The sequence below is a fragment of the Odontesthes bonariensis genome, chromosome 10 (genome assembly GCF_027942865.1).
Source record: "Odontesthes bonariensis isolate fOdoBon6 chromosome 10, fOdoBon6.hap1, whole genome shotgun sequence".
NCBI lineage: Eukaryota > Metazoa > Chordata > Actinopteri > Atheriniformes > Atherinopsidae > Odontesthes > Odontesthes bonariensis.
This window is the reverse complement of record NC_134515.1, coordinates 2,485,485-2,498,227: the sequence shown is the minus strand read 5'-3', so window position 1 is coordinate 2,498,227 and position 12,743 is coordinate 2,485,485. Positions and strand designations below refer to the sequence as shown.

At 44.6% G+C, this 12,743-nt stretch overlaps 1 protein-coding gene across 4 annotated transcripts in view; it reads left to right on the top strand.

Annotated features, from left to right (window-relative positions):
* The window catches only part of LOC142390473 (extracellular sulfatase Sulf-2-like), a 72,927-nt gene that overhangs the window by 7,015 nt on the left and 53,169 nt on the right, over nt 1-12,743 (top strand). For 3 of the 4 annotated variants that reach the window (XM_075475929.1, XM_075475930.1, XM_075475926.1), the window contains exon 2: nt 4,848-4,893. The exons of the other annotated variant lie outside the window; for it this stretch is intronic. The gene's annotated coding sequence lies outside the window, so the exon portion shown is untranslated. The remainder of the gene's footprint in view (nt 1-4,847; nt 4,894-12,743) is intronic. 4 annotated transcript variants of the gene reach the window in all.

Sequence of the window (12,743 nt, the reverse complement as noted above, 5' to 3'; positions counted from 1 at the left end):
GAAAGCTCAGGTGGAGAATGAGCGGCAGCAGTTGTTACCATGGTGTTAGTGGCTGGGTGTGTGTGTGTGCATGTGTGTGTGCACATGTGTGTGCTGAGCTCGTGTTATTGAGGCTAAAAGTTTGGGCTTCTGAACCAAAACACTGAGCGTCTGAATCGGGTGTCAGGCTGCAGGTAACATTTCTGATTACAGGAAAAAGGAAAATCAAACTCGGTGTGAAGCTGATATCTCTAACGGTGTTAGAACTGTGATGGACGGCTCTGTGGAACAGCAGCAGATTAACAGCAGTGTTTCAGGCGCCCGATAGGGATCAGTCCTGTTGTCTGTGTCTGAGGTCTGGATCTCTGGCAGCCGGAACCGGTTCTGCAGCCATGAGGAGGGGCAGCAATCTGGGTTTAATTCCACTGAGCGTTTGAATATCAGTCGTTCTGAAACCTGGGCCTGAGTTACTGAGCCACCTGTGTAGGTGAGGACGGGGCCGGTTCTGCATCAGTGCAGTGGCAGAACATGACAGACAGCCTGCAGGGATTTTATCCTGCAGTCGGTACCTGGTTGGCTCAGTTATTCACGTCCCATAAAACCCAAAAACAAAGGCAGCAGTTCCATTAAGTTTAATGACTGTTGGCGGCTGCACCTCAGCAGGCAGTAACTGCCCCCCGGGTCAGGCTGCTCACTGTGATGCCCTGCGTTGGCTTCATGCAGACTGCGTTGGCTCATGCTTTCTGTCGGCCCCACACAGCAGGACGGAGTTTGCTCATTCATATTCACAGAAAGTGGGAGCTGTTCCCACTTCTGCAGCCCTGAGTGCAGCGCCCCGAGATGTAAAACCAGATGTTCCCAGCAACGACACTGAACCCTGGAACTGGACCAGATTATCATATCCTTCATCTCACTGTGCCGTGCACTATTCCCTCCATGAGACTGGACTCTATTAGCAACAGTTGGAATGGGTACAGCGCCACCTATCATACCGGGGTATGACACGCTTTGTGCCTCTGATCCCATTCATTCACCGCCATATATCCAAGGAGAATTACCCTAGCTCAGCTCAGTCTGATTGTAATTTAGCCAATAATCTGATCCTTTCAGAGCCATGTGACCCCACTGAATCTGATACCCTTTAAATACTAGTTTATATGAGGTAAACACCAATTTCTGTTAAAAAACACACACTAAAACTGCTGTATTTTCAATGTATGCTGTGCAAAATTAAATATTCTATGGGGGATTATTAGGGATATGTCATTGATATTTTTTCTACACAATGAAAAATTGCATTGTATATGATGTGTGTTTGAAATTCGAAAAAATAGTCAAAAATGCACAAGTGGACCAAATATGATGAGTATCACTATCTACCATGTGAAATTAGAGGAGAAAGCACACCCCAAGTGGAGAAAAATGTCCCCTATCAGGGATTAGGGTTAAATAACACAGATTTACTGAATGCACCCGTGTTATTAACCAGTAACACGACCGGTTAGTGAGGAAAACAAATCCTTTTCTGGTTTTTCTTTGGGCGTTTTCCCCGTGCTTTAGTTTCCACAAAACTGTCTGAATGTGTTCAGTTTTTGCCTTCATAAAGACTAAGAGATGTTACCGAAGGCGACTACTGATCCACACAGATGTATAAACTTAAACAGGAGGAGCAGGAGCTCTGGCAGATCACACGCAGCCTGATTTCAGAATGCTGCTTTGATGCGAGTCTATTTTGGTTTCTGAGACATTCGGACGCCTCAGGCTGCAGATTCATCACATGTTTTAACAGAGAAAACACACAAAGACAAAGTGTTTTCTGGCAAAAGATTCTAGTGTCTGATGGCAGAAAGCTGTCTGTCAAAGCGTTGGACAGGAGAGGTGAGGATGTTTTATTTCAGCCTGGGTGGAGCTGCTCCTGTTGGGTCCTGAAAGGCTGAGGGAAGGAAACCGAGAGGTTTAAATGTAGGAAAGAAAGTGCACCTGTTCCTCAGCAGGAGTTAAAACTCAGTGAACCCAACCACATGACACTGTCTCATTATTTATGGAACAGAACCGAGACACAGAAAGTGTGTGAGAAACTAAGTGAACCCCTGATCCAGCAGCTGGTAGTAGCAGTGAGTTTAGTGGACTGTCTTTGGGTTTCTGGTTAGGGTTAGTGGACTTTCTTTGGGGTTAGGGTTGGGGTTAGTGGACTGTCTTCAGTGAAACAGCACTGGGACCACGTAAACTCCCAAAACTGGTGCACAGAGATTGGCAGAACTTTGGGGAAAGAGGGAGAGTTCTGTAAGAATGTGTGGAAGAAGCTACGGGACAGATACGTGAAGGCAAAGAAGAGGGCAGAGACTCTGTTGATGCCGGGGGCTTCAAACCTTCACCTCTTTTGACTGAATTAAAAAATTAAAATGATCCGAATACTGCAACAGTATCATTAATTACAGTATTCTTGCTCTTGACAGTGGCATTGTTTTCTTCTCCACTTTCGTGGTTGTAGAATAGCGGTAACCTTCACGTAGCAGCACCACCTCTGTCACGGAGAAAATTGCAACTACTGGCGCATCGACTTGCGCCACTATATATTGCGGGCACGAAATCGTGACATCATCAACACCGCTCGTCTTCTGGGTTAGGGTTGGGGTTAGTGGACTGTCTTTGGGGTTAGGGTTAGTGGACTGTCTTTGGGTTTCTGGTTAGGGTTAGTGGACAGTCTTTGGGGTTATGGTTAGGGTTAGTGGACTATCTTTGGGTTTCTGGTTAGGGTTAGTGGACAGTCTTTGGGGTTATGGTTGGGGTTAGTGGACTGTCTTTGGGGTTAGGGTTAGGGTTAGTGGACTGTCTTTGGGGTTAGGGTTAGGGTTAGTGGACTGTCTTTGGGGTTAGGGTTAGTGGACTGTCTTTGGGTTTCTGGTTAGGGTTAGTGGACAGTCTTTGGGGTTATGGTTGGGGTTAGTGGACTGTCTTTGGGGTTAGGGTTAGTGGACTGTCTTTGGGGTTAGGGTTAGGGTTAGTGGACTGTCTTTGGGGTTAGGGTTAGGGTTAGTGGACTGTCTTTGGGGTTAGGGTTAGGGTTAGTGGACTATCTTTGGGGTTAGGGTTTGTGGACTTTGTTTGGGGTTAGGGTTAGTGGACTGTCTTTAGGGTTATGGTTAGGGTTAGTGGACTGTCTTTGGGGTTAGGGTTAGGGTTAGTGGACTGTCTTTGGGGTTAGGGTTAGGGTTAGTGGACTATCTTTGGGGTTAGGGTTTGTGGACTTTGTTTGGGGTTAGGGTTAGTGGACTGTCTTTGGGGTTAGGGTTAGTGGACTGTGTTTGGGGTTAGGGTTAGTGGACTTTCTTTGGGGTTAGGGTTAGTGGACTGTGTTTGGGGTTAGGGTTAGTGGACTGTGTTTGGGGTTAGGGTTAGTGGACTGTCTTTGGGGTTAGGGTTAGTGGACTGTGTTTGGGGTTAGGGTTAGGGTTAGTGGACTTTCTTTGGGGTTAGGGTTAGTGGACTGTGTTTGGGGTTAGGGTTAGTGGACTGTGTTTGGGGTTAGGGTTAGGGTTAGTGGACTATCTTTGGGGTTAGGGTTTGTGGACTTTCTTTGGGGTTAGGGTTAGTGGACTGTCTTTGGGGTTAGGGTTAGGGTTAGTGGACTGTCTTTGGGGTTAGGGTTAGGGTTAGTGGACTGTCTTTGGGGTTAGGGTTAGGGTTAGTGGACTTTCTTTGGGGTTAGGGTTAGGGTTAGTGGACTGTCTTTGGGGTTAGGGTTAGGGTTAGTGGACTGTCTTTGGGGTTAGGGTTAGGGTTAGTGGACTTTCTTTGGGGTTAGGGTTAGTGGACTGTCTTTGGGGTTAGGGTTAGGGTTAGTGGACTTTCTTTGGGGTTAGGTTTAGTGGACTGTGTTTGGGGTTAGGGTTAGTGGACTTTCTTTGGGGTTAGGGTTAGAGTTAGTGGACTGTCTTTGGGGTTAGGGTTAGTGGACTGTGTTTGCGGGTTAGAGTTAGTGGACTGTCTTTGGGGTTGAGGGTTAGTGGACTTTCTTTGGGGTTAGGGTTAGAATTAGTGGACTGTCTTTAGGGTTAGGGTTAGTGGACTGTCTTTGGGGTTGAGGGTTAGTGAACTTTCTTTGGGGTTAGGGTTAGGGTTAGTGGACTTTCTTTGGGGTTAGGGTTAGGGTTAGTGGACTGTCTTTGGGGTTGAGGGTTAGTGGACTTTCTTTGGGGTTAGGGTTAGGGTTAGGGTTAGTGGACTTTCTTTGGGATTAGGGTTAAGGTTAGGGTTAGTGGACTGTCTTTGGGGTTTAGGGTTAGTGGACTTTCTTTGGGGTTAGGGTTAGGGTTAGTGGACTTTCTTTGGGGTTAGAGTTAGGGTTAGTGGACTGTGTTTGGGGTTAGGGTTAGTGGACTGTGTTTGGGGGTTAGAGTTAGTGGGCTGTCTTTAGGTTTAGGGTTAGTGTACTGTGTTTGGGGTTAGGGTAAGTGGACTGTCTTTGGGGTTAGGGTTAGTGGACTGTCTTTGGGGTTAGGGTTAGTGGACTGTCTTTGGGGTTAGGGTTAGTGGACTATCTTTGGGGTTAGGGTTAGTGGACTGTCTTTGGGGTTAGGGTTAGTGGACCGTCTTTGGGGTTAGGGTTAGTGGACTGTGTTTGGGGTTAGGGTTAGTGGACTTTCTTAGGGGTTAGGGTTAGTGGACTGTCTTTGGGTTTAGGGTTAGTGGACTGTCTTTGGGGTTAGGGTTAGTGGACTATCTTTGGGGTATCTTTTGTGTTGGAGGAGTTTCTCATGCACAGCTGTAATGATCATTGCTGCCTCCAGGGGGCTCTACCGGGACCAGCTGTGATTGAGTCATTTGTTCTCATGCTTGAATCTAATATGAGTGCTTCTTGTTTTCAGGTCCATTGTGAGACGAACCCTCTGAAACTCTCAGCGGGAGAACAAGGTAACTCCCATTTTTACTGTGGACTCTTTCCATTTAAACACCCTGAAGCTTCACCCTGATAAAAGCGTGTTCTCCCCCACATCAGTGAGCTCTTTCTGTTGGTTTGAGCCTCCTGGGTTGGCTTGTTTGTTTCTCATCTGTATCCATGGTTACAGTTGGCGTCCTCTGCTGTTTCCAGAGGCCTCCGCACAGCTGGTGGTTTTGTATGGGGCTGTGTGTGAGGTAGTTTCTGCGTGTCGCTGCTCTGCAGGTTCGGCTGTTTCTTCTTTTAATGTCTCTGCTGGAGCAGCCGCCGGTCCAAAGGTCGAGCGGCGCCGCAGCTAACCCGCTAACCGATTAGTTCGGCCTGCTGCTGCCAATGAGGCTGACGGCGGGAGACACACTCACTGACGGCCAAATGATGCCAGAGCCCAGTGGGCTGCAGCATGCCATCACTCTGTGGATCCTGTTTCTGAGGCACAGGCTGGAAACTCTCCCAGTCCTCCTCCTCTTCCTCGCTCCGCTCAGCCTTAAACGATGTAAAGTTGGCTCAGGTCTGTCCTCATGTTTCTGCTGCTGTCGACGCTGACAGCTGGTCTTGAAGGACTCGGGCGTCTCGCAGTGAGTTTGATCACAAATCTACCTCAGGCTGAGCAGAAGTGCATCTGACACATGTGAAAAAACTTTTTCATTTTCACTCTTTTCATATGTGCAGCTTTTTTTATAGGGCTGGGCAACGATTAAAATGTTTAATCTAATTAATCGCAATTAATCGCATTTGTACGCAAAATCTAAAAGTAGTGTATAGCCTTTAGCATTTAGTTTTATTTTAAATGTGCTGCCATATGAATGAAAGTGCCATAACATTTGTTGTGCAAACACACTTTTAACATCAGCATCTTTCTGTAGTTTTTATGTAGAAGCCTCGCTCCACTGTCTGTTTCCTTGAATGACTTGCTGCTATCAGTTGTGTGTTTTGCCTTTAAGTGATATTTTAGACTGGAACTACTTTAAATTTATTTTGAAATACGTGCTTTTATGTTGAAACAAGTAAAACAGGAAGTAGCGCCGGTTAGCTCCGTGAGCTTCACACAGAGACCGAGGAGCACCTGTAGCGGTGATGTTACCTGCTAGTTTATCTTTATTTTATTCCTCCATGCTTGGTGGTGTTTGCTGTAACTGTGTGAATGCGATGCAGAGGAGAAGTGGAAGTTAAAGAATCCTAGTTCTGACCCTGCAGATTGCCTCTGGGGAATGACTGCCACTGGTTGAGAACTAAAGTGGCCAGTGTTACTTTGATTATTTATTGGTACCAGCGACAATGCTAAGAGTGCTATTACAACAACTAATGTTGTCTTTTACTTTGTTTACTTTGTTTTGTTTACTTTGTTTACTCGAACATTTAGTTCTACAGTGTTGATGTGGCGTTAATAAACATTTGTGAAAAGAACCGGAGTCTCGCGTCCAATCAATGGGCGGCATATTGGCAGAGTTTACAGATGACTTTGGTTCTGTCGACTCCGCCGTCTGGAAGAACTTTAAAATATAAAATGGCCGAGTAAAAGTTCCGTACCCTTCTCCATGTTTGGTGGATCCGCCGATTACTTTCTTTTCCGGTTCCACAGCAGCAGACTTTTACAAAATAAAAGCCTGTGAGCAACAGACTTTTACAAAATAAAAGCCTGTGAGCAGCAGACTTTTACAATAATAGAATTCTCCCTTCGTATCACTGCCTGCTGCCGCCTGCCGACAGCCGCGCCTGTTACGGTGTTTGCTGCTCGGTCTGCACAGCAGGCAGTGATACGAAGGGAGAGAAAATAGGGCCAAGAGACTGTGAGCTCTGACTTTTTCCTGGAGAACCATTTTGTGATGCAAATGTATTACTCTGTTGAACGCATATTGTTCTGAGAAGCAAAAGGCTTTATTTTTTAAACCCCAGCCAACTAGCCGGACTACCTTCATCAGCACCAAAACGAGGCTGGAACTCTGCTCACAGGACGCAGCAGGGGGTAAGAAGATGTTCAGAAATGATGTTGCTGATATGGGATGTCACACAGCTTCATGTCAGAAGAGGCGAACTATCCCTTTAACTGGGAGCTTACCGGCTGCTTTCTGAACTGTAATGCAGTCGGGTATAAACCTTTATAAACCATACCTGTGGGTTCAGACACAAACCCGACGCCACCTCGGTCTCAGATGGCTCGTTGCAGAGCAGAAACGAGCACCAGGAGGTGGATGGTTTTGCTCTCAGGCGTCGGGCACAACTGTCCACCGTTTCCCACCAACATGACGTCCAACAGCCGGCGTTCACCTCGACCTCTGCCTCTTTGGCGAGCTGGTCGACCCCTCCGGGGTTCGGGTTAGGGTCACAAGGCTAGCGTTTCGCCACCTTTCACAGAATCCACTAGTCCATCGGTCAGAAAAACCCACGAACATCTGCTCACATGTGGCTGTTCAGAGCAGCTGGAAAGTGTTTTTATCTGTATTTATGGGAACCAGCTGATGGGAAGTGAGACGGATTGATTTCACCTGAGTGAGCTGTCAGCTCGCCCTCAGTCCTGCTGTGCGGGCTGACAGCTCAAACCTGCTAAACTCCATCAGGAGTCATGATTATCAGTTGGATACAGAGTGATGCCATCTATTCATCGTTGGGAGTTATAGGTGTGGTGGGCCGGTACGTTGGGGTAAAAACACGCTGTTTAAAGCCCTTCTTCTGGTGTAAAGGAGCAGCATAACACCCCATCCTGACTGAACGCGAGCAATAAAAAGTGATGCTACGTTTCCATCAGCCTCTCCTGACATGTTGGGAGCGATGATGCCGACCACTTATAAAATCGCCCGCGCTGTCTCTATCTGGACGACATTTCGCGGCGGCGTCCCGTCCCTAAACGCTTCTTATTGGTTGAAATGAACACGCTGCTTCCTGTTGACAAGCTAGATAGCAACAGGTTAGCTAACTAGCTTAGCATCACTCGGGGAATAATGGACGAGGAGAAGCTGATCTTTACCGTGGAACAGCGCCCGATGGTTTATGACCCCAAACAACCGAACCACAAAGATCTGAACCGAAGGGAGCCGGAGATCTCGGTGTTTCTGTCATTTCTGTGTTTTTTTGCCACGTTTTTAGTTTCTGTTTAAGTTAGTTTTTCATGTCTTAGTTTTGTTAAGTTTTGGTTCAGGTCTTGTATTTAGTTGCCATGCTATGCCACCTTTTTTCTCTGGCTGTGTTCGAAACCACATACTGCATACTACATACTGCATACTACATACTACATACTGCATACTGCATACTACATACTGCATACTGCTTACTACATACTGCATACTTCCATACTACATACTGCATACTACATACTGCATACTACATACTGCATACTACATACTACATACTGCATACTGCATACTGCATACCGCATACCGCATACTACATACGGCATACTGCATACTACATACTGCATACCGCATACCACATACTGCATACTGCTTACTACATACTTCCATACTGCATACTACATACTACATACTGCATACTGCATACCGCATACTGCATACTACATACGGCATACTGCATACCGCATACTGCATACTACATACGGCATACTGCATACTACATACTGCATACTGCATACTGCTTACTACATACTACATACTTCCATACTACATACTGCATACTACATACTACATACTGCATACTGCATACCGCATACTGCATACTACATACGGCATACTGCATACTACATACTACATACTGCATACTGCATACTACATACTGCATACTACATACTACATACTACATACTGCATACTACATACTGCATACTGCATGCCGCATACTGCATACTGCATACTACATACCGCATACTGCATACCGCATACTGCATATTACATACGGCATACTGCATACTACATACTGCATACTGCATACCGCATACTACATACTGCATACTGCTTACTACATACTACATACTTCCATACTACATACTGCATACTACATACTGCATACTACATACTACATACTGCATACTGCATACTACATACGGCATACTGCATACTACATACTACATACGGCATACTGCATACTACATACTGCATACTGCTTACTACATACTACATACTTCCATGCTACATACTACATACTGCATACTACATACTGCATACTGCATACCGCATACTGCATACTACATACGGCATACTGCATACTACATACTGCATACTGCATACCGCATACTGCATACTACATACTGCATACTGCATACTGCATACTGCATACTACATACTGCATACTACATACTGCATACTACATACCGCATACCGCATGCCGCATACTACATACTACATACTGCATACTACATACTACATAATGCATACTACATACTGCATACTACATACTACATACTGCATAATGCATACTACATACTACATACTACATACTGCATACTACATACTGCATACTACATACTGCATAATGCATACTACATACTGCATACTACATACTGCATAATGCATACTACATACTGCATACTACATACTGCATACTACATACTGCATACTACATACTACATACTGCATACTGCATACTACATACTACATACTGCATACTACATACTACATACTGCATACTACATACTACATACTACATAATGCATACTACATACTGCATACTACATACTGCATACTACATACTACATACTGCATACTACATACTACATACTGCATACTACATACTACATACTACATAATGCATACTACATACTGCATACTACATACTACATACTGCATAATGCATACTACATACTGCATACTACATACTACATACTGCATACTACATACTGCATACTACATACTGCATAATGCATACTACATACTGCATACTACATACTACATACTGTTTACTACATACTGCATAATGCATACTACATACTGCATACTACATACTGCATAATGCATACTACATACTGCATACTACATACTACATACTGCATACTAGATACTGCATACTACATACTGCATACTGCATACTACATACTGCATACTACATACTGCATACTACATACTACATACTGCATACTACATACTGCATACTACATACTGCATACTACATACTGCATACTGCATACTACATACTGCATACTGCATACTGCATACTACATACTGCATACTACATACTACATACTACATACTACATACTGCATACTAGATACTGCATAATGCATACTACATACTTCCATACTGCATACTCATGGATCAGACAGTATGCAGAGCGTTTACCCACAATGCATTTCGCTCCTGCCCGAGCCGAAATCAGCCGGCCTGAAGCTGATTTCTCTTAAGCTCTAAACTCTGTAAACTTTAGCAACATTTGAAACATTTTCAGTCTCGCTTTTTGTTAAAACCTGTTTTTGAAAATAAATCAAGTTTTGTTCTTTGAAAGAATCCACATCCTTCCTCGCACCCACCCTACCTGACAGTTTCAGGTGAGCACTTTCTGAACCAATAGAATCGTCACGCTGCATGTCAGGACACCCTCGCCAAATTTCGTCGTCGTATCGCATCATTTTCGCTCGCTTTCAGTCAGGATGAGGTGTTAGTCACACTCTGATGGTCTTTCATAAAACCAGGCTCTGTTACCAAGCCTGAGCCTGACAGGCAGTAATCAGGGTGAAGAGCTAATGAGTTCCAGTTAATTAGTGGCAGAGGAGATGAGTCTCTGTCATAAACAGCTGCTGAATGAATTAAATGAATATTTAAGAGAAACCCAAAGATCTTGTTTTACCCTTATTCTGGAAATCAGCTGAAATATTCAATTCAGTTTATTTTCATAGCGCCAAATACAACAAATTTCATCTCAAGGCACTTAAATAGTATAGTCCAATTCAAGCCAATTGGAATTCAATTCATTGTAATCATAATTATTTACAAAATAATCCAATTCATTCATATTTTGTATTGTTTTTTTTATCGGTATCGGTAGATATATACAGGAGATGGACTCCTGGAGCTGCTAAATCTGAGATGTTACCGGGGGGGGGGGGGGAGAATTCTCCATCTACTTTCACCCCGCTGAGTGTTAAAAATGCACAAAGTTCGTTTGTTATTTAGTGTATAAATTAATCTGGAGATATTTAAGAGAAACCCAAAGATCCTGTGGTTGGTAACTGGTCCTCAGGGGCAGGATGACAGACACAGCTGTTATTTACCCCCGTCGCCTTGTAATTAGGGTCGTTGTGTCCGTCTCCACTGAAAGCCGGCGAGCTGACGGCCGCCATCGAATCTGACCAGGACGCGGCTCGCTGGTGGCGGAGAAGCTTTCAAACCAATCAGGTTTAATTTCTGAGGCCAGACGTGACAGGAAGTGGGTTCTCAGGACATTGTTGTGGTGAATCACGTCCATTTGCGTCCTCTGTGTTGGAGGTTTGGCTGAAGGGTCTCACGGCCTCTCAGAGCTCGCTGCTGCCCCAACATGAACTGCTCACCTGCTCCGACCCGTGGAAGAGGAGCTAACGTTTAATTTCCTGTGCTTTCAACCGTCTCTTCCTCACTCCGACCATCTGCTGTCTGCCTGTTCGTCCGTTTCATTTTCACTTTCATTTCCTTCACCCGTCTGCTGGGCTGCAAACCTGTCGGCTTTTATTATTCTGCGCCACATGGCGAGCACAGCAGCCTGGATCCCATCAAACAGGCCAACAGTTCAGACGCTAACTGATGCAAACATTCAAATGTTTGATTATTTCAGTGTTTTATAATAAAACAGGAAGCAGCTGATTCTCTGAAACATGTTCAGATTCTGGGTTTTTCAGAGTATAAACCCAGAATCTGAGGCAGAACCAGAGATGGGACCAAGTCACACGTGCAAGTCTCAAGTCATTTTTTCTTGGGCAAATCAAGTCACCTTAGTATTGCAATTTTACCTGCAGAATCTGATCTTAAAGGGATAGTTCGCCTCTTTTGACATGAAGCTGTGTAACATCCCATATCAGCAACATCATTTCTGAACATCTTCTTACCCCCTGCTGCGTCCTGTGAGCAGAGTTCCAGCCTCGTTTTGGTGTTGATGAAGGTAGTCCGGCTAGTTGGCTGGGGTTTAAAACATAAAGCGTTTTGCTTCTCAAAACAATATGCATTCAACAGAGTAATACATTTGCATCACAAAATGGTTCTCCAGGAAAAAGTCAGACCTCACAATCTCTTGGCCCTATTTTCTCTCCCTTCATATCACTGCCTGCCTTTATCTTATTTTTCTTGATGTTGATTAATTCTTATTATTGTCTGTTTTTTTCCTACTTTTAGACGTGTTAATGTTCATTATTTTGGGATCAGGTTTTTTTTAAACTGAATTTCATATATTAATTTAACTCTTTTGGTAACTGAAAGCAGTTTTAACATAAATGTACAAAAAAGTTGAAACTATGAAGCTGTTCTTCACAGATGCAGCTAAAGAAATGGGAACAAATGATGCGTCTCTGTGACAGGCTGCTGGGAACAAAGTGCCTAAAGATCCAGTTTAAAACGGCTTCTTTGCTAAGTTGTCTGTTCTGTGTGGACACAACACTGGTTCATCCCTTGAGTTAGGAGCCTTTTTCCTGCCTGAATGGTTTCTGCAGAGGCCAGAAGTCGGTTCAGATGTGTGGCTGTGATTCACCATGATGACAGTAAATAACGGTTTTCAGTTCCTCTGGGATCTGCAGAGCTTTCAGACTCTCACACACAGAGAGGCAATAAAAAGCCACAGTGATGACAGTCCTCACACTGTGAGTCTGAGTGTGTGCACGGTGTCAGAGGTGAGTGTTTAACATGATTACAGCTTTCTAATGGAGGCGGTAATTACCTCCAGGCAACTCGGCTCACCTCCACACACAGAAACACACACACAGA